This window comes from Euprymna scolopes, chromosome 19 (assembly GCF_053919585.1).
Source record: "Euprymna scolopes isolate OS-2025 chromosome 19, ASM5391958v1, whole genome shotgun sequence".
In the NCBI taxonomy this organism is placed as follows: domain Eukaryota; kingdom Metazoa; phylum Mollusca; class Cephalopoda; order Sepiida; family Sepiolidae; genus Euprymna; species Euprymna scolopes.
This window is the reverse complement of record NC_136500.1, coordinates 124146131-124169135: the sequence shown is the minus strand read 5'-3', so window position 1 is coordinate 124169135 and position 23005 is coordinate 124146131. Positions and strand designations below refer to the sequence as shown.

Sequence of the window (23005 nt, the reverse complement as noted above, 5' to 3'; positions counted from 1 at the left end):
GCATTTAGATTCTTGTCAAAAATGTGTTTATTAAACTAAGGTGATTTTTTTTTTTAACATAATAATGTTTACGGTCGACCTAGACGAGAGTACCCAAAATGGCCGACCAGGACTGAGATATGACACGTGACCGGATGTAATGGAAGAAATATCTCATGTATTTAATTTAAGCCGTCGTTTCGTATGCATATGAAATATTTTTCACCTCCTGCCAAGCTGGCAACCCTGATAGGCACTTGAATGTACTTTGGCAACACGGCTCTAGCTGAAATAATTTATTAAGCTGGCAACCCTGATAGGCACTTTTTTTTCAATTCTGATAATTTTATATAAATATTTATTAAATATAGATTATTAAAGAAAAAGTTACAATAAAGTATTTGTTGTATATGTTGTAAGATACGATACGACGGCTTAAATTAAATACATGAGATATTTCTTCCATTACATCCGGTCACGTGTCATATCTCAGTCCTGGTCGGCCATTTTGGGTACTCTCGTCTAGGTCGACCATGTTTACCATAAACACAATAATTTAATTCGAAGTTGTTGAAGTGTAGAAAAAGCGATCACAAAAACTGCTTTTTCGATATTTATTTGTTTTCATATTTAAAAAAATTCTTCTTTTATGTCCAGCTAAAGAATTTCATTTGATATTTTATGTTTTATTCAATATTTGGCACTCATGCAGAGAGTGATCCGTGCTGAAATAATAACGTTATTATTTAAAAACCATTCTTAACATGAGGAGGGGGAGGGTGTTTTGTACTATTCTGTACTTTAACCTTACATTTGAATAAAACATATCATAAAACTTGTGCATTTAACGAACCAGACGTAACTCAGCATTTGCTCGGCTTTGTCCGACGCATGACGTCAACAGCCGGATAAAACCGAGCGTTGCCGATTAAGCAGACGAGAATTTCGCTATCAATTGGAAGAATGTCACAACTCAAGAAACGCTTATTTGAAGAGAGTTAAAAAAAAAATTTGTTTTAAAAAGATAACTGACGAAATAATAATGTATATTACAAACCTGGCGGACCAGCTCCAGACCCCAGAGGCTGCACTAAACTTTTGCCAGCAACGGAAATTGTTGGCAGAAGAGAAAAGGTGTTTATTTACATTTTGGCCAGGATTGTGTACTTGCAAAGAGAACAAGCCTTTCCGACGTTTACGGTTGGAGGTGTAACATGTCGTCGATGGACCTCCATTAGGATTGGGACCTTCTTCTCAAAATCCCGACTAACCATCGCGTGTATAATAAAAATAATATACTTATGGGCGTTCGAGATGGCATCTACAAAAAATCTCCATCCCGAATGTGGGTTACGTTCTCGCCACACAATTGTGGATTGAAAAATTTCCTGCGTGATATATGCAGGGACTATTTTCTTAGGAATCCCCGGCAGATTGGAGGCCCAGGCCATACGGTAGAAACCGACGAGTCCGTTTTTAACCGCAGAAAGCACAACATCGGCAGACTTCTGACACCGGTCTGGATACGACCCCGCCGAAAAGGAGGGTTTCTTGGTCACTGTACCAAATAGGAACGCCGAAACCCTCCTTTCACTAATGAATAAAAAGAAATCCTTGTTTCTGGCGAAAAAAAAAATTTGCAAATAATCCTTGTTCCTCCCCCTCCCCCAATGCTTTTTATTGCCCTTTTTTTTTTTTAGACTTTTTCCATTTATTTGACATAAAGAGTTGCAAAAAAAAAAAAACTTTCGTGTTTAAGACATAGACAATGTTTTTTTATGTTAAAAATTGAAAAAAAACAAAAAAACAGTTCAGACAAAAAAAAAGTTTCCTATTATTTAACAAAAAAAACTTGTTTTATATGTATTTATTTTGAAAACGGAAAACAATTTCAAACAATATTAATAAAAAAACATAAATGAACGGTAGGTTTTTGCTTTTTACTTATTCTTTTTTTATGTTTCTACATTTTACAATTTCATTGTACAGTTATTTTGTTGTAGCATTGTTTTTATTTTATCGCCAACGCTTGGTTTTATCCGGCTGTTGACGTCATGCGCCGGACAAAGCCGAGCAAATGCTGAGTTACGTCTGGTTCGTTAAATGCACAAGTACCAAAAAAACATATTATAAAACTTTAATTAAATGTGGAAATATGATTTAAAAAATAGCGCGGATCATTCTCTGCATGAGCACCCAATATTTTACAGTTTAGAATTGAAATAATTTTCTTTCATAAAGTTTATATAAAATGGGCACCGATTTATTGACCATCACCAATTAGCAGATCAGAAATATTGGTAAATCTTTACTATCGAACCCAGCCTAGTTTTCAGAATTTACTTTATGCGGTTATTATGTTTCAACAGACTTAAAAAAAATATCCACAAATAAAGATTGGTTGGTTGGTTGTTTTTGTTTTACGGCATATCAACCCTTTTCGGGTTATTTAATGCCGAATCCAAAGATTTTGAAGATAAAATTTTTAATAGAATATATTTGTTGTTTTCACGTCGGTTTCTATTTAACCCATAGTTGGAACCCTAACAGGTACTACCACTCTGGGTCAGAGTGGACCTGGGAGCAATGGTAATTAAAGGGTGGCTCCACACTCCCCAAAGCCCACAAGCTGAGGCCTCACCACTGGATATAGTTTAAGGTCATATCCAGGACCCCCATTGAGGGACTTTTACCCTCTGCAGGGGGGCAGTCGGTGTATTCTAATGCCCCACCGACAGGGCCACAAATAAAGAATTAAAAATATAAAAAATATTTAAGATATTAGAAAGAGGGATCATTTTTCCATATGAATTAAATGTAAAATGAACACCCACTTCATGGCCAATTAGAGGTCAACAAGATATGTAACTAATTTTTTGGGCAGAGCTATAAGCAGGGAATCATATTGGTTTCTGCTTTCTCACGTTTTTATTGGGGGAGGGGAGGGGGGGGGGTTAGAACACACGTGTTGTTAACTATTCTGTACTTTCACCTAACAATTTATGTAAGATGTAAAAGTATCGTTGGGGATAACAAAACGACGCTTATGCATTATTTGACCCGCATTATTTTTTAAATACTATTTTCACGTTAAATTCAAGTTTTCCGATAATTTTTTTATTAAATTGTAAGCTAACAGTACAGAATAGTTACAAAACATTTGCCCCTCCACATGTTAAGAATGGCTTTTTAAATTTAGCATTATAATTTAAGTGCGTGTGTCAAATAGTGCATAAATACACAAAACTTTTTGTTTGATCAAAATATGGGGAATTCCCAGAAGATAAAGCTTAGAAGTAACGGACGTTGCAACGAGTTGCCTTGTTACGACCTAGAACTTTGAGGTCTGCTAGACTCATATGTGCTAAACCTGTCAAAAGAGTCGAACAACACCTACATACATACAGCTGCTTTTAAAGAAAAAAAAAGGTGAACCCGTCATTCTTGCATGTCAACAAACTGAATATAAGACATACTAAAGGAGGCCACTGTTTCCTCTGATCATCTCAGCGACCGTGACAGGCAGGTACTTCTTTTCTACATTTTAAAGTGTCACCATGAAATATATTTGGTTCTTTTCTACTAGTATTTTTAAAAAAGTTTTTGAACGATTATCAGCACTTCCCAGATAACCGTCTCGATTTAACTATTTTAGCTTTGTTCTAATGTAATATTCATCGACATTTCTGTTTTCACAGTAAATAAATGCTTCAAAATAAGTTCGACAAAAAATTTCGAGTTATGGAGAAGAGTTAATTTTTGTTGCCTTTGTTTTTTTTACATGGGGTTCACCACTTATCAAGGCTTGAAGGCCACTCAGGGATAAGGGTTATTGCATGTACAGTAATCAATGAGATAGTATTGTAGTAATTATTAGTATTGGGTGTTTAGTTAGAGTGTCTTACTTAAGGGGGCGGTTTATCAGGAGTTTGTTTATGTTGGACGAAAACGTCCAAGTTGTAGTCAGGTGGGAAACAGGCAAGCGGCAGGGAGTTCCACTGGCGTGCAGTTCTAAGAAAGAAGCTTTGCTCATGGAATCTACGTTTGAATTTAGGCATAGATAAAGAGTGGGGAAAATTATTGACAGTAGTTTCAGCCAGGCTGGTGTTTCTCATGAAAGATTGGCAAGGGGGGACAAGGGATTGAAGCTCAGACGAGCACCTGCCATGGAAATAACGATAAAACAAAGACAGGCTCGCAATGTCTCTTCTGTGGGAGAGAGGTCGCAGGGAAGAGAAAATGGCATCTCCCACTAAACCACAAAGTCTATTTTGTACTCTTTCAAGGCAGGATAGGCTGTTTTTAGCAGCTCCTGTCCAGATGTGGCAGCAGTACTCCATCCTTGGACGTACTTGGCTTTTATACAGATAGAGAATTGCATCAGTAGTGAGATATCTTCTGGAGCGGTAGAAGGATCCCACCATTTTCCCAGCGTCCCTGGCAACAGATTTGATGTATGTGTTCCATTTCAGATTAGGAGTAAAGGTCAAACCCAGAAGCTTGTCAAAACATGGAGCCTCCCTAAGACGGGAGCCATCCATTTCAATTGATGCCAGATGGGGATCAGAGCGTTGATGATGTAAAGATAGAAGCTTGGTTTTGGATGAATTAAAAGTGACCAGCCACCTCTTCCCCCATTGTACCACCTGCTCAAGATCAGAGGAGAGAGAATTAGAGAGAACTTTGTCATTTACGGCCTTTGGTAACATTTATGTATACTTTTTTGACAGTGTTTTCGTTTTTTTTTGTCATTACTTTAAAATGCTGTTTTTTTTAATTGCATTGTAAGGTGAAAGAACAAACTAGTAAGCAATGACACCCTTCCCCATATAAAATGTAGGAGAATTGGTTAATTAATGGAAGACCACCCAACAATACCTGTAATGTAAATAATAGTGTATGAACAAGGTGTGTGCATCTCCTCTGCCAATGGAAGTAGACAGTCCATCTATAATTCAGTTATAGTTCACCGAGGCCGGGGCTGTTGTGTGGCCCCAACCTCTTTATGGCCCTGGATGTGTTACGCTTGATTGTGACCTCTGCAGTCATAGCTGGACTGGTCGGGATGTTCTCCAGTAAGACTGGAGGATTGATGATGGTGGTGTCAGACTCTTTTGGGGGTTCTGCTGGTACGACCGGGACATCTGGGTACAGTAGTCCTGGACAAGCATAAGTGTGGATGCTAGGGCGGAGGAATTTTTGGTTCTGAAGAGTTATACGACCTGAACCGTTGATTTTAACCCGATATTGTCTGCATTGAAGGCATTTAACGATTCGACCTGTTTTGGGCCAATGTTGTCATGAAGGATGCATTTCACTGACTTGACCGCAACTTCGGCATGTCCATTTGATTGGGCGTACCTGGCAGAGGACTGTCTATGCCTTATATCCCAAGCCGACAAAAATGACTAAAATCTCTCAGAGATAAATTGGGGACCACAATCAGAACTGATCTCTTGGGGAGCTCCATATGTACAACAAATTTCTCTTGTCGTATCAACCAGAACCTGACCTGTGGATGAATTTTCCATGTGATAGACTATGGACCACCTGAATCTGAATCTATCGACAGTCACTAAATAGTGGTTGCCTTTGATTCCAAAATAATCCATACAGATCTTCTCAAATGGATATTCGGCTGGATCATTAAATCAATGGTTCAGATGATTGAGATGGTGTGTGTTCAAGACAGTCCACACAGCTGGCATGGTACTGGGTTATGGAACAGTGAATTCCTGGCCAGTAAACGGATTGGTGTGCCTGTAACTTCATTGAGGAAGTGCCTTGATCGCCAGTGTGTAGGTGTTCCAAAATTGCTTTTCGAAGTTTGATGGGAATTACAATTCGCCTGTCAAGGAAAACAATGCCATCTGCAGAACTTAGGTTGTCATGCGTTGGCCAATATGGGCGTATTTCCTCCTGGATTTAATTTTGGGATGTTGGGAAACCGTTTTGTACTTGTTGAATAAGGTTTTGGTACACCGGGTCCTTCAGTTCGAATTCATGCACAGTGTCGAATGAGATGGTGTTTTTCGTGATTTCAGCCAGACTGCATGCTGTTAGGCAAGTAGATTCGTCCAGTCTAGAATTGTCTGTGGAGGCACTTTCATGGAGTCCTGAAACTTCTGATATTGTAGGGTAACGTGATAGTGCGACAGGACCAATTTGCCATTTGCCAGGACTGTGGATGATTTTGAATGACTAACCAAGGGTGCTTTCTTTCAACTGGAATAAACTTGGATTGTCTACTGAGTCAAGCTCATGGTTGTTGAACACACCAACTAACCGTTTATGATCCGTTGCAACAATCAATTTAGGGCAACCTTGTGTGAACAAACGAGAGTGTTGCAGGCTGCATGAGATTGCCAGTGCCTCCCGTTCAGTTGGGGAATATCTCTGTTCTGCACTGTTTGTGAATCTTGATCCTGCTAAAATAATCTTCCAGCCATCTTTGCAGCACATTGGGGCCTTGCCATCATCACAGGAAGAATGCTGCTGCAGGAGGAGGTATCCGATACCAGTGCGGCTCCAGTCATATGTTTTTGTTGGCAAAGAAACACCTGATCTCACGCAATCAACAATAACTTTCTTGGATTGGTGGAAAAGTCTGTCAAGATTGTCGTCCCAGAAAAACTTTTTGTTCAGTTTTATCAAGTCTCTGAATGGCTCCATAATAGAGCTGATGACACATGCCCAGGAGATTTGGTTTACTAAACCAAACCATGATCGTGCATCAGTGATATGAGTTGGTGTTGGAAAGTTCTTAATAGCTGATAATATCTTTGGGGATGGCTATATACTTGTTGGTGTGATGATCACAAGGCCACCAAACTCAACGGTCTTCTTGCCAAATTGAAATAACTGATATTAGCCATGATACCATTGTTGGCAAGAATGGTGAAGAAGTCCCACACATGAAATGTGTCTCGATAGTCATCACACAGTAGCGTGACATCTACAACTTTCACTTTTTGCTCAACGCAATCAATCACCTTGTCACCGGATGCTTTGAATTCCTGTGACAGTCGCAAATAATGATACCGGCCCCATTCTGTAATGAAAGTCGTGAGATGCTGAGAGTCTTCATGTAGCAGGATACCATGATAGCCATCGGTAGCATCGATGACAGATTTGTATGTGTTCGGTGGGATTTAAGCAGAGAGCTGGAACGGTGGTTGAGCATGATGAGTTTCCCTGATACTAAATGAATTAGAACCTTGTAGGTCGACAGTTCGGCATAGACTACCATTCTTTTTGGTTGTAACAACCATAGGAGCACACCATGTGACCAGTGTGCCAATGGGAACAGGTGTGATAATACCTCTTGATACATCTCTGTCCAAGCTCTGCTATGATGTGGCACTGGGATTGGCATGTGTCGCATGTATGGTTTCACATCTGCTGTGGGATGGATCTTTGCAGGCTTGGTATTCATCCTTGGGAACAAGCCAGAGTTGTTGAAAGTGCTCAAGCGGAATGCATCTCTAATGAATGATGCCAACTTTGGAATATTTTCTGGAACAGGGTCAAAGGGCATTTTGCAAGGCTTTGGAGGAGGATCCACTCTGGGTAGATTGACGGCAGAGACGGATTCTGAATGTGTGGTTGTCATTGGAGATGGGAATGTGTGTGTGGTAAAATTTTGATATCAATACGATCTGTTCGACTGAAATACAACCTGTCAACTTGGTCACAAATGTATACTGGCTGTGTCGTTGAATGGCCACTGACGTTAAAGGAAATAGGAATCCATCCGATGCATGAGAAGGTGGATCCACCAACAGTGATGATCTTTTTGTTACACGGACGCAACAGGGAAGCTCCAGAAGTTTACTGTTACTAATGCATATGGAGGTCCCGCTGTCTGGAAAAATGTTAATCACAGTGCGATTGTGTGGTGGTGGGCCGTCAACGGATGACACAGATGCTGACCGGAAACAGTCCTGATCTCTGTCATATTGAACATGGGTGACAAGATTGACACTGGAAATTCTAGCACTTGCTCGGCACAGATAAAATGGTTTGGGTGCCTACATCCACTGCAGATTTGTCCCCATGCAGGGCACAGTGTTGATCTTTGATACAATGTATGTTGTAAACTGCCACAACTATTGCATGGACTGTGTGGTTGTCGAGATCGGGAGGAGTGAGAGCTTGCAGCTTTTGGCATGTAGGTCGAATTGGTCGACTGATGGATAAATCTCTGCTGATTTGTACCCTGATATACAGGCAGCATGAATTTCACTGGAATCATGAAGTTATGCCTGGTCACGAACTGCCGATTCAAAGACCTTGGCATGGTTGATGATGGAGTAAAGGCTCAATAGTTAGGTGGTCTTAGCTAGGATATCAGTCTGAAGTGATTCATTGAACAGTCCATTGATGAATTGTTCCTTGATATTGTTCTCAGACAAATCATGATTGCTGTGTGAGCAACTGTATGCATATTCCATGACAGCAGTGTGCAAGCATATCTCATATTCCTGAATGGACTCGTGTTCGTGTTGCTGGAGGAAACGAAACGCAAGTTGATAAATGGACGGGTTGGAACTCTTTGTGACAAGTGACTGAATTATGTCCAGGAGTTCATACTCCAGTAACTCGAGAAACTGGGGCATAGTGTTTACGATGCTATTCTGGACAGTCCCTGCAGCAGTTGTATAGATGAGGGATAATGTTTATCTTGGAAAGTCCCGTAATCTTTTTGTAAATGTCCCAATCCACTCGGAACTTGCGGAATTGTGGCTTGGTCATTTCAGTGGTGACAGATGGAGGTTTGACCTTAGCTGATATATCCTTCATTGAGGGAATGCTAGGTGATGACAAGTCAGCAGGTGATGATGAGAGTGATCAGGCTAGCTTAAGATTAGCCAGCTTGTCACTGAGGATGTGCACACCTAATTTAGTGAGTGCATCCTTATAAAGTGTGGACAATACTGCAGTTGTGATGCGGTTCTGCTGGAAAGAATAGATGTACTTAGCAGCGACATCTTGTGGGATACCGGTATCTGAAAAAAATTCAGTCCATGTGCCCTCACGTCGTAGCACAATGTAGGAACTGGGAGAGGAAGTCAATCGATGAATTGGGTAATTAATGGAAGACCACCCAACGATACCTGTAATGTAAATAATAGGGTATGAATAAGTGTCTGCACCCCATATTAAGAATGGCTTTCTAAATAATAACATTATTATAAACGATAAAAGGATTTGTTTATTTGAAACAGGACAAAAATGAAATTTGTAACAAATATCAAATATAAAATTGAATATTAGAATTTAATAGAATGGTCCTTTTTAACGGATAGCGAGTATGAACTGAATATTAGAATTTAATAAAATGGTCCGTTTTAACAAATATAAAATATAAACTTGAACATTAAAATCCAATAGAATGGTCCTTCTTACAAATATCAAATATAAACTTGAATATTAAAATTCAATAGAATGGTCCTTTTTAACAAATATTAAATATAAACTTTAATATTAGAATTTAATAGAAGGGTTCTTTTAACAAAAACGGAAAAATATCCAGTAAATAAAACGTTGTTTAGTAAATCGTTCTTTTTTTTTTGCATTTCCATACACCAAACATGGATATAAATATAACTAAAACATCTGCTGGGTCATAAACTTTATTTCGGCACCTTACTTGCCTTGGTGGGTTGCCAGTAGGCTGAGATAAACTGTGTCTCACACACACACAGACATACACACAGACACACACACACAGACACACACAAAATAAATCAAACTTACTAAGGGAGATAATAACTGCTGGTGAATACCGGAAAAGTATCCAGTAAATAAAACGTTGTTTAGTAAATCGTTATTTTTTGCATTCTTTGCACTTCCATACACCAAACATGGATATAAATATCAGTAAAACATCCGCTTGGTCATAAGCTTCATTTCGGTACCTTACTTGTCTGGGTGGGTTGCCTGTAGGCTGAGATAAACCGCGTCAGACACCCACCCACAGACAGACATTAGGAAAATTTATAAGATATGAAATATAAACTTGGATATTAGAATTTAATAGAATGGGTTTTTTTTTTAACAAATATCAAATATAAACTTGAATATTATAATTTAATAGTATGGTCCTTTTTAAGTAATATGAAATATAAACTTACGTACATCAAATCTGTTGCCAAGGCCGCTGGAAAAATGGTTGGATCCTTCTATCGATCTAGTAGATATCTCACTGCTGATGCAATTCTCTATCTATATAAGAGCCAGCTACGTCCAAGGATGGAATACTGTTGCCACATTTGGGCAGGAGCTGCTAGAAAGGACTTGTCCTGCCTTGATAGGGTTCAAAATAGACTTTGTGGCCTCGTGGGAGATATCCTTTTCTCTTCGCTGCAACCTCTATCTCACAGAAGAGATGTTGAGAGTTTGTGTCTGTTTTATCGTTATTTTCATGGAAAGTGTTTGACTGAGCTTCTATGGTCCCCCCTCGCCAAACTTTCACAAAAAACACTCGTCTATCTGAAAACACTATCAATAATCCCCCCCCACTCTTCATCTGTGCCTAAACCTAAATGTAGATTCCATGATCAAAGCTTCTTTCTTAGAACTGCATGTCTGTGGAATTGTCTACCGTTTTCCGTTTTCCTACTTTCCAGCTGTCTATAATATGGTTGGCTTCAAGTCCAACGTGAACAAATTTCTGGTGAGCTGTTACACTTGAGTTAACAAATTTACCAAACTTCCATTACTATCGATTACTATATTGTCCTTTTGACTACTGTACACTCTGTAACCCTTATCCTCGAGTGGCCTCTCGGCCTTGATAAGTGGTGACGCCTATGTAAAAAAAAAAAAAAAAAACTTGAATATTAGAATTTAATAGAATGGTCCTTTTTAACAAGTATCAAATATAAACTTTAATATTAGAATTTAATAGAATGGTCCTTTTTAACAATTATCAAATATAAACTTTAATATTAGAATTTAATAGAATGGTCCTTTTTAACAAGTATCAAATATAAACTTTAATATTAGAATTTAATAGAATGGTCCTTTTTAACAATTATCAAATATAAACTTTAATATTAGAATTTAATAGAATGGTCCTTTTTAACAATTATCAAATATAAACTTTAATATTAGAATTTAATAGAATGGTCCTTTTTAACAATTATCAAATATAAACTTTAATATTAGAATTTAATAGAATGGTCCTTTTTAACAATTATCAAATATAAACTTTTAATATTAGAATTTAATAGAATGGTCCTTTTTAACAATTATCAAATATAAACTTTAATATTAGAATTTAATAGAATGGTCCTTTTTAACAATTATCAAATATAAACTTTAATATTAGAATTTAATAGAATGGCTCTTTTTAACAATTATCAAATATAAACTTTAATATTAGAATTTAATAGCATGGTCCTTTTTAATAAATATCAAATATAAACTTGGTAATTAGAATTTAATAGAATGGTCCTTTTTAACCAATATCCAATATAAACTTCAATATTAGAATTTTTTTTAGAATGGTCCTTTTTAACAAAAATCACATATAAACTTCAATATTAGAATTCAATAGAATGGTCCTTTTTATCAAATCTATATAAATAAAGCAGTAGATGTATGTGTGTGTGTAACTATTTAACAGGTAATCTCTGAAAGTACTGGTCACATAGCATTGAAATTCTCAGGAAATAATATTCATGCACCAAGGGTGGTTTATAGCGAATAATATCTTTGCTTACATGCATGTATATTGCATACACACATCGGCAGATTTACATGAAAATGTTCATTAAGCATTAGATGACATTTTGTTTTTGTGCACATGCGCATTCTTTCATTTTTTTCTCAGGATTGAATGCTCGGTTCCTTTTAATTTCAATTCTAACTAATGACATCAACTCGTTGTTTATGGTTTTGTATTAAAAAAAAACGAAATCATGCGTACATTTTACTCGCGGTTTGAAATGTGTAAATATGAAAACAAACCTATAAATCTTTTTTACGATCTCATATTTACTTAATTTCATGCATTATTTTAAGACAGAGGAGGGGGATGACACACGGAATATGAACAGTGTTGAAATAATAACGTTATTATTTAGAAAGCCATTCTTAATATGGGGAGGGGAAGGTATTATTTAAACTATTCTGTACTTTCACCTAACAATTTATTAAATAAGAAACTGACATGTATTATCTCTATTTTTGTTTAGTATTAGTTGATATTAGGATCTGTTTCTCAATCCAATTTCTTGATTAGTTTATTGTAAAGCAAGTGTTACCTAATCACTAACTGCACTTTGAAATATTTATTTTTTTAGTAGCATGAATTTTAAATAAGGTGCTTAGCATGAATTTTTAATAAGGTGCTTCTATAGTGTAGTACACATATTTAAAAAATACAAACAATTTATAATGAAATCATGTATTTCGAAAACCTGCTGAGGCATTTTCCGGAAGTGACGTCATGTGTTGATGGGAGGGGGGACAAGCACGATTATGTTGCTTTAAAAACCTTTTTTTAGGTGAGGTTGGGGTATGATGAATTAGTGCCTGTTCATTCTCCCAAGCATTACTACCACTTTTTTCTGTTTATGGAGAGGGGTCCATTAGATGATTTCGCTGAAATGCTGCGTCAGGTCAGATACTACATTTTGATTTTAGCTAAAAGGCCAAGTAAGCATAACATAGTTTTCTACTAGGCATTACCTCCTCCAAAAATAAAAAATACAAAATAACCGACAAAGCATATATTTTAAGAGGTGGGGAGGGGAATATGGAGTAAGCCCCGGTAATGAAGCAGCAGTTTATGATCTCATAAATAATTTATTTCATATATATTTTAAAAGGAATAGGGATACGGAGTCAGGCCCGGAAACGGCTGAAGCAGTTTACAATCTCAAAATTACTTTATCTAATATTAAAAGCGGAAACAGTCTACGATTAAGACATTACATTATTTCCTGTATGTTTTTAAAACAGTGAGGTGGGGGATATAAAATCAGTCCAGGAAATGGCCGAAACCGTTTACGAGTTAAACATTACTATATTTCATTCATATTTTTAACAGTCGGGTGGGGCTTACAGAGTCAGTCCTGGAAATGGCTGCAACATTTTACGTTTTAGACATTAATTTATTTAATGTATATTTATAACAGTGTGGTGGAGGATAAGAAGTCAGTGCCGGAAATGGTTGAAACAGTTTACGATTTGAACATTACTTTATTTCATGTATATTTTTAACAGAGATTATTACATAGTTATTTTCGTAAGGGGGAGGCGATAATGCGGGTTAAAATTATGAAAAATGATTGTCTAAATTAGTAATATTCAAGAATTATGAAAAATGATGAAATGTGAGTTAATTGATTGGTATATTTATTAATGTAATACTCGGCCCAGACAATATATCAAAGTTATTATTTTCGTAAGGACGGGGGGGGGCTTATGTGGGTTAAAATTATTTTAAAAAATGATTGTCGAAATTAGTAACATATCCAAAAATTATGAAAAATGATGAAGTGTGAATTAATTGATTGGTGTGTTTGTAATGAAATAATAAACTCAGGCAAAATATCAGAGTTATTATTTTCGCAAGGATGGGGGTATTATGTTGATTACAATTAAAAAAATGATTGTCGAAATTAGTAACATATCCAAGAATTATGAAAAATGATGAAATGTTAGTTAATTGATTGGTATTTTTTTAATGAAATAATCGACCCAGACAATACATCAAACTTAATATTTCTATAAGAGGGGTTGCGATAATATGGGTTACTATTATGAAAAATGTTTGTCAAAATTAGTAACATATCCAAGAACCATGAAAAATAATGAAATGTGAATAAATCGATTAATGTGTTTTTAATGAAATAAATAACTCAGACAATATATCAAAGCTATTATTTTTGTAAGGGCGGCGGGTGAAAATGTAGGTTAAAATTATGAAAAATGATTGTCAGAATTAGTAACATATCCAAGAATTATGAAAAATGATGAAATGTGGGTTAATTGATTGGTCTGTTTGTAATAAAATAATCGACCCAGACAATATATCAAAGTTATTATTTTAGTAAGGGGTAGGCGATAACGTGGATTACAAATATCAAAAATGATTGTCGAACTTAGTAACATATCCAAGAATTATGAAGAATAAATTGGTGTGTTTGTAATGAAATAAACAACCCAGATAATATATCAAAGTTATTATTTTCAATGTTAACTTCTGGGAATGACGTAACAGTTGTAGTGGTGAGTATAAAGACACATGATTATGTTGCTTTTTAACATGCTCTGGAGTTCTCTATGAATTAACAAACCGTCAGTTTTGGGGTGGGGCTGGAGAGAGTAATGCCCATTTTGGGGTGGTGCAATCTCCCACAATGTCATATTCCAAATATATGGAATAACTCGTCATCGGCAGTCACTCATGTCCGAGTAAGACTGTCCTCCGTTGTGGCTTCTGTGGGTCCTCAGGTGAGCATAGAGCCCAATCCTAGACCCAATTTGTCTTGTGCAATTTGGGCAGATAAAGGTAGTGGTGGTGGGGTGGGGTTGGGTGTGTCTGGTTGATAATCTGTCCTTTCTGTGCTTGCGTTTATCCTCAGCAGCTTGATTTAGGTCACTACTATAAAGCGCAGCACCTTCGTGGACAGCGTTCCTCCATGCCAACCTGCTCCCAGCCACGTCCTCCCATGTCTCAAGGTCCATGTGAAACCGCTTTAGATTTGCTTTGATGTTGTCCTTATACCTCATCTTTTGGCCACCCTGGGCACGCTTTCCCTCAACAAGCTGAGAGTAGAAAATCTGTTTTGGGAGGCGGAGATCCGGCATTCGGACTACATGACCAGTCCATCTGAGCTGGCGTTGAGCAACAGTAGCGGTGATAGTGGGAATGTCAGCCTCACTCAGGACGCTGGTGTTTGTGCGTCGGTCCTTCCAACTAATTCTGAGGATTTTTTGGAGGCATCTTTGGTGGTACGTCTCCAGGGTTTTTACGTGCCTCCTGTATGTGGTCCAGGTCTCCGATCCATAGAGAAGAGTGGGCAGCAAGACAGCTTTATATACCATGATTTTGGTCTTTGTCAGAAGGTCACGGTTCTCAAATACTCTCTTCCTTAGCCTTGAGAAAGCCCCACTGGCACAGCTGAGACGGTGTTGTATTTCATCATCTATGTTGGCTTTTGATGATAGGATGCTGCCTAGGTATGGGAAGTGGTCCACATTTTCCAGTCTAGCGTTGTCGATGGAGATGTTTGGGGGTGAGATTGGAGTACTGTTTGGTGGTGATTGATGGAGTTCTCCCTGGATCGCCACCTTGTCGTGGTGGAGAACCTTGTGTGTTCCGATGAACCTGAGAGCGATGCCGTCCGGAGCCTAGGCTCCTGGTAGAGCCACCCATGGCGGTAAGGTTGAATGGGAGGTTCCAGACAAAGAGTGATCCAAAAGACCTCAACGGCTGATGCGGCGGATGATGACAATAATGACACAACGACACTGAAGGCGGATGAAGGCTGCAACAGAAGAGAGTCTCCAGTCGTCTTGGTTCTCCATGCCATTGGAATCAGGCCCTCCTCTGCCAAGGGGCCGTGTGGTGGCTGCAAGCGCATCAGTCTCCCCACGTTAAAAGACATCATGCGCAGGCGTTCTCCCGAAAGGGAACACATCCTACTCTACATCATGGATGGAAAAGTCTTGTGACAGTTTTAGTCATTAAGCTCCCGGACTGAGGCAGAGAGAGCTCTCCCTTAATTCCCGGATAGAAAAAGTCCTGTGGCGACCAGGAAGTGGTAACAGAAGCAGGACAGTGTAGTCTGGCAGCTCCTAGCTGCAACCTGGCACATAGGCGGTGGGTGCCAGATTCAGTCGCTAACCTCACGGACCGAGGCAGAAAGAGTTTTTCGGCAGCTGCATCCATGACTGAGCAGCCCTGTTTAGGATCCACTCTGCTCACCCCAGTAGGGGAGGGGGGTTAGAAAAGGTACCCCTAAAAATAGCCTGCCTCAAAAAAACCCGTCTGGACTACCGCATCCAGAGGGATCACCACCACGTGGTCGGAAAAAGAAAGAAAACTTACGCCTATTTTTTGGAACCTGGAATGTGAGGACCCTCATGGACAACAAAACAAGTGATCGACCTGAAAGAAGAACTGCCATTATCTCAAGAGAGCTAAGGAGGTTCCAGATTGACATAGCTGCGCTCTCTGAAACCCGACTGGCTGACGACGGGCAGCTGAGGGAGGAGAAAGGCGGGTACACCTTCTTTTGGAAAGGAAGGCCTGCAGAGGAGCCACATATCCATGGCGTGGGCTTTGCTATCAAGAACAGCATCCGCCACCTCAATGAGCCCCCTGTGGGCATCAACGAGCGCCTAATGACCATGCATCTGATGCTTGCGGGCAGCCAAATGGCCACTGTGATTAGTGCGTATGCTCCAACTCTTGACGCACATGATGAAATAAAGGAGACCTTTTATGCTGACCTTGACACCATTTTATCCGGGGCCCCCAAAGGGGACAAGATAATCCTACTTGGGGACTTCAATGCCAGAGTGGGACGAGACCATCAGCACTGGAGAGGAACGCTTGGAAGAGAAGGAGTTGGGAACATTAACTCAAATGGTACACTCCTACTGACAAAGTGCTCAGAACATAACCTGATCATCACGAACACACTTTTCCGACAAAAAAACGCATTCAAAACATCATGGATGCACCCTCGAAGTAAAATCAGGCACCTCATTGACTATGTCATTGTCCGTGCCAAAGACCGCTGAACACCATGGAATAACTATGGAATCATATACCGGAAATGACGTTTCTTTTACTAATGTGTTGTTGGCGGTTGTGGTAGTAAGGGGGGAGAACTATATTATATTGAAAATTGTGGTAAAGTAAAAGTTACCTAATGATCATTCGCATCAATGCATTTATGTAATTATTTGGAAAACCTGCTGAGTTATGGTCAAGAAATGATATCATTTCACTTAAAATGATGCTGTCAGTAGTAGGGAGGGAAAGAACACAGTAATGTGGAATTTTGTAGTGAAGCAAGGGTTGCCTAATCACTAAGCTTTTCAACATATTTGTTTATTTGTTTGTAAAGCCTGCTGAGTAATCTTCTGAAAATGACGTCTTTTTTCAAAAAAATTTTGATTGTCGGTAGTGGGGAAAAAAATGGAACAGAGTAATGTAGAATTTGATAATGAAGCAAGGGTTGTCTAATCACTAAACTTTGTCAATGTATTTATACATTAATTTTAAAATCCTGCTAAGACATCTTCCAAAAATGACAATTTATCTTACAATAATAGTGCTGATAGTGAGGGAGGAAAGAAACGCAGTAATGTTCAAATTTATGGTGAAGCAAGGGTTGCAAACTCCTTAACTAACACAATGTATTCATGCATTAATTTGGAAATCTTAATGATCCATCTTCTAAAAATAATTTCAATTTTCTTAAAATCATGGTAGCCTTGGTAGAAAGAGAAATTATTTCATATATGTTGTACAATACCTGTTGAGAGTATGTTCGATTGTTTCATATATGTTGTACAATACCTGTTGAGAGTATGTTAGATTGTTTCATATATGTATATAAATTACCCGTCTGAAGGTAGGTAGACATATTTTAAATATGTGTTGTAAATTACCCGTCCCAAAAAGGTAAACTAATTTCATATACATTCTGTAAATTACCTGTCCTTGGAAAGGTACAATTATTTCATATGTGTAATAGCCGTCCAAGGGTAGGTAAAATATTCTTTTGCTCAAAATAAAAAATGATACATACACATTAAAAATTCCGCTCTCCAAAGAATAACAATTATATTCAAAATCAACTTCAATTTTCTCATTGTTTATATGGGCCTGAGCAACGTCGGGTAGCCCAGCTAGTATCAAATATAAACTTGAATATTAGAATTTAATAGTATGTTCCTTTTTAACAAATATCAAATATAAAGCATGAATATAAGAATTTAATAGAATGGCCATTTTTAATAAATATCAAATATGAACTTTAATATTAGAATTTAATAGAATGGTGATATAGAAGTTATTATCTCCCTTAGTAAGTTTGATTTACTGTCAAAATTCTAATATTCCAGTTTATATTTGATATTTGTTAAAAAGAACCATTCTATTAAATTCTAATATTCAAGTTTATATTTAATATTTGCTAAAAGAGATCGCTTTCTTAAATTCTAATAATCAAGTTTATTTATGATATTTGCAAAAAAGAACCATTCTATTAAATTCTAATATTCAAGTTTGTATTGGATATTTGTTAAAAAGGACCATTCTATTAAATTCTAATATTCAAGTTTATATTTAATATTTGCTAAAAGAGATCGTTTTATTAAATTCTAATAATCAAGTTTATTTATGATATTTGCAAAAAAGAACCATTCTATTAAATTCTAATATTCAAGTTTGTATTGGATATTTGTTAAAAAGGACCATTCTATTAAATTCTAATAAAGGAGCATTCTATTTAAGTCTAATAGTCAAGTTTGTACTTGATATTTGTTAAAAAGGACTATTCTATTAAATTCTTATTATCAAGTTTATATTTGATATTTGTAAAACAGGAAAATTGTATTAAATTCTAATATTCAAGTTTATATTTTATATTTGTTTAAAAGGACCATTCTATTAAATGCTAATATTCAAGCTTATATTTGATATTTGTAAAAAGGACTATTCTATTAAATTCTTGTTATCCAGTTTATATTTGTATAAAAGGTCCATTCTATAAAATTCTAATATTCAATTTTATATTTGATATTTGTTAGAAAGGAGAATTCTATTAGAATTTACTAGAATGGTCCTTTTTAACAAATATCAAATACAAAGTTGAATATTAAAATTCAATGGAATGGTCGTTTTTAAAAAATATTTAATAAAAATTTGAATATTAGAATTCGATAGAATGGTCGTTTTTAACAAATATCAAATATAAACTTGAATATTAGAATTTAATAGAATGGTCCTTTTTAACAAATATTAAATACAAACTTTATTAGAATTTAATAGAATGGTCCTTTTTAACAAATATCAAATATAAACTTAATTAGAATTTAATAGAATGGTCCTTTTTAACAAATATTAAATATAAACTTAATTAGAATTTAATAGAATGGTCCTTTTTAACAAATATTAAATATAAACTTTATTAGAATTTAATAGAATGGTCCTTTTTAACAAATATCAAATATAAACTTAATTAGAATTTAATAGAATGGTCCTTTTTAACAAATATTAAATATAAACTTTATTAGAATTTAATAGAATGGTCCTTTTTAACAAATATCAAATATAAACTTAATTAGAATTTAATAGAATGGTCCTTTTTAACAAATATTAAATATAAACTTAATTAGAATTAAATAGAATGTCCTTTTTAAAAAATATTAAATATAAACTTAATTAGAATTTAATAGAATGGTCCTTTTTAACAAATATTAAATATAAACTTAATTAGAATTTAATAGAATGGTCCTTTTTAACAAATATCAAATATAAACTTAATTAGAATTTAATAGAATGGTCCTTTTTAACAAATATTAAATATAAACTTAATTAGAATTTAATAGAATGGTCCTTTTTAACAAATATTAAATATAAACTTTATTAGAATTTAATAGAATGGTCCTTTTTAACAAATATCAAATATAAACTTAATTAGAATTTAATAGAATGGTCCTTTTTAACAAATATTAAATATAAACTTTATTAGAATTTAATAGAATGGTCCTTTTTAACAAATATCAAATATAAACTTAATTAGAATTTAATAGAATGGTCCTTTTTAACAAATATTAAATATAAACTTAATTAGAATTAAATAGAATGTCCTTTTTAACAAATATTAAATATAAACTTAATTAGAATTTAATAGAATGGTCCTTTTTAACAAATATCAAATATAAACTTGCATATTCAAATTTAAGAGAATAGTCCCTTTTACAAATATCAAATATAAACTTGCATATTCAAATTTAAGAGAATGGTCCCTTTTTACAAATATCAAATACTAGCGGGGAGCACCTGGTGTTGCTTGGGTTTTTGGAGGTGTGTTTGTTAAAAAAAAACATTGGCCGGGTGTTTCGATGTGTAAAAGAAAAAAAAAGTGTTAATAGGAAGATAGGATTGAACCCTGAATCCTTGCTGCGAAGGTGGAAACGAAAGGGGGAAAAACTCCTGCTACCTTACCATCTCGGCCACGAGGGGGAGAGGAATTGGTAAGTGTGTTAAATAAAAGTTTATAAAGTAAAATATACAGGTGCGACGAAATGGCGTAATGTTTGACGTAGTTTTATGGCGCAAGTCAGTTACTGTTGCCCACACCTCATCATTCGCTTTTCAAAGATGTGGCGAGCTGGTAAAATTTGGGTGAATTTAATACACGCGCGACCCCGGTTCTTAAGTCGTAGATATTACGATTTAGACATGATCTAAAGCGTTTTAAGAAAGAGCAAGCTGACTGAGAAGACCGATGAAAAAATCTTTTGCAGAATTACACGAAAAGCAAGCATACATACACATTTTCGCTTTTGAACATTACAATTTAATAGAATTGTCCTTTTTTACAAATATCAAATATAAATTTAATATTAGAATTTAATAAAATGGTCCTTTTTAACAAATATCAAATATAAACTTTAATATTAGAATTTAATAAAATGGTCCTTTTTAACAAATATCAAATATAAACTTGAATATTAGAATTTAATAAAAAGATCATTTTTTACAAATATCAAATATAAAGTTGAACATTAGAATTTAATAAAAAGATCATTTTTAACAAATATCAAATATAAAGTTAAATATTAGAATTTAATAAAAGGGTCCTTTTTTACAAATATCAAATATAAACTTGAACATTAGAATTAAATAAAAAGATCATTTTTAACAAATATCAAATATAAAGTTGAACATTAGAATTTAATAAAATGGTCCTTTTTTACAAATATCAAATATAAACTTGAACATTAGAATTTAATAAAATGGTCCTTTTTTACAAATATCAAATATAAAGTTGAACATTAGAATTTAATAAAAAGATCATTTTTAACAAATATCAAATATAAACTTGAATATTAGAATTTAATAAAATGGTCCTTTTTTACAAATATCAAATATAAACTTGAACATTAGAATTTAATAAAAAGATCATTTTTTACAAATATCAAATATAAACTTGAACATTAGAATTTAATAAAATGGTCCTTTTTTACAAATATCAAATATAAAGTTGAACATTAGAATTTAATAAAAAGATCATTTTTTACAAATATCAAATATAAAGTTGAACATTAGAATTTAATAAAATGGTCCTTTTTTACAAATATCAAATATAAACTTGAACATTAGAATTTAATAAAAGGGTCCTTTTTTACAAATATCAAATATAAACTTGAACATTAGAATTTAATAAAAAGATCATTTTTTACAAATATCAAATATAAAGTTGAACATTAGAATTTAATAAAATGGTCCTTTTTTACAAATATCAAATATAAACTTGAACATTAGAATTTAATAAAAGGGTCTTTTTTACAAATATCAAATATAAACTTGAACATTAGAATTTAATAAAATGGTCCTTTTTTACAAATATCAAATATAAAATTGAACATTAGAATTTAATAAAATGGTCCTTTTTAACAAATATCAAATATAAAGTTGAACATTAGAATTTAATAAAATGGTCCTTTTTTACAAATATCAAATATAAACTTGAATATTAGAATTTAATAAAATGGTCCTTTTTACAAATATCAAATATAAACTTGAACATTAGAATTTAATAAAATGGTCCTTTTTTTACAAATATCAAATATAAACTTGAACATTAGAATTTAATAAAATGGTCCTTTTTTACAAATATCAAATATAAAGTTGAACATTAGAATTTAATAAAATGGTCCTTTTTTACAAATATCAAATATAAACTTGAATATTAGAATTTAATAAAATGGTCCTTTTTACAAATATCAAATATAAACTTGAACATTAGAATTTAATAAAAATATCATTTTTTACAAATATCAAATATAAACTTGAACATTAGAATTTAATAAAAGGGTCTTTTTTTACAAATATAAAATATAAACTTGAATATTATAATTTAATAAAAGGGTCTTTTTTTACAAATATCAAATATAAACTTGAATATTAGAATTTAATAAAAGGGTTTTTTTTTACAAATATCAAATATAAACTTGAACATTAGAATTTAATAAAATGGTTCTTTTTAACAAATATCAAATATAAACTTGAATATTAGAATTTAATAAAATGGTCCTTTTTTACAAATATCAAATATAAACTTGAATATTAGAATTTAATAAAATGGTCCTTTTTTACAAATATCAAATATAAACTTGAACATTAGAATTTAATAAAAGGGTCTTTTTTTACAAATATCAAATATAAACTTGAATATTAGAATTTAATAAAAGGGTCTTTTTAACAAATATCAAATATAAACTTGAATATTAGAATTTAATAAAATGGTCCTTTTTAACAAATATCAAATATAAACTTGAACATTAGAATTTAATAAAATGGTTCTTTTTAACAAATATCAAATATAAACTTGAATATTAGAATTTAATAAAATGGTCCTTTTTTACAAATATCAAATATAAACTTGAACATTAGAATTTAATAAAATGGTTCTTTTTAACAAATATCAAATATAAACTTGAATATTAGAATTTAATAAAATGGTCCTTTTTAACAAATATCAAATATAAACTTGAATATTAAAATTTAATAAAATGGTCCTTTTTAACAAATATCAAATATAAACTTGAATATTAGAATTTAATAAAAGGGTTTTTTTTTACAAATATCAAATATAAACTTGAATATTAGAATTTAATAAAATGGTCCTTTTTTACAAATATCAAATATAAACTTGAACATTAGAATTTAATAAAAGGGTTTTTTTTTACAAATATCAAATATAAACTTGTACATTAGAATTTTATAAAAGGGTCTTTTTTTACAAATATCAAATATAAA

At 34.1% G+C, this 23005-nt stretch overlaps 1 protein-coding gene across 1 annotated transcript in view; it reads left to right on the top strand.

The window, feature by feature from the left end:
- Positions 1-23005, top strand: part of LOC145239955 (uncharacterized) — a 46448-nt gene that overhangs the window by 756 nt on the left and 22687 nt on the right. The gene's annotated exons all lie outside the window — the stretch shown is intronic.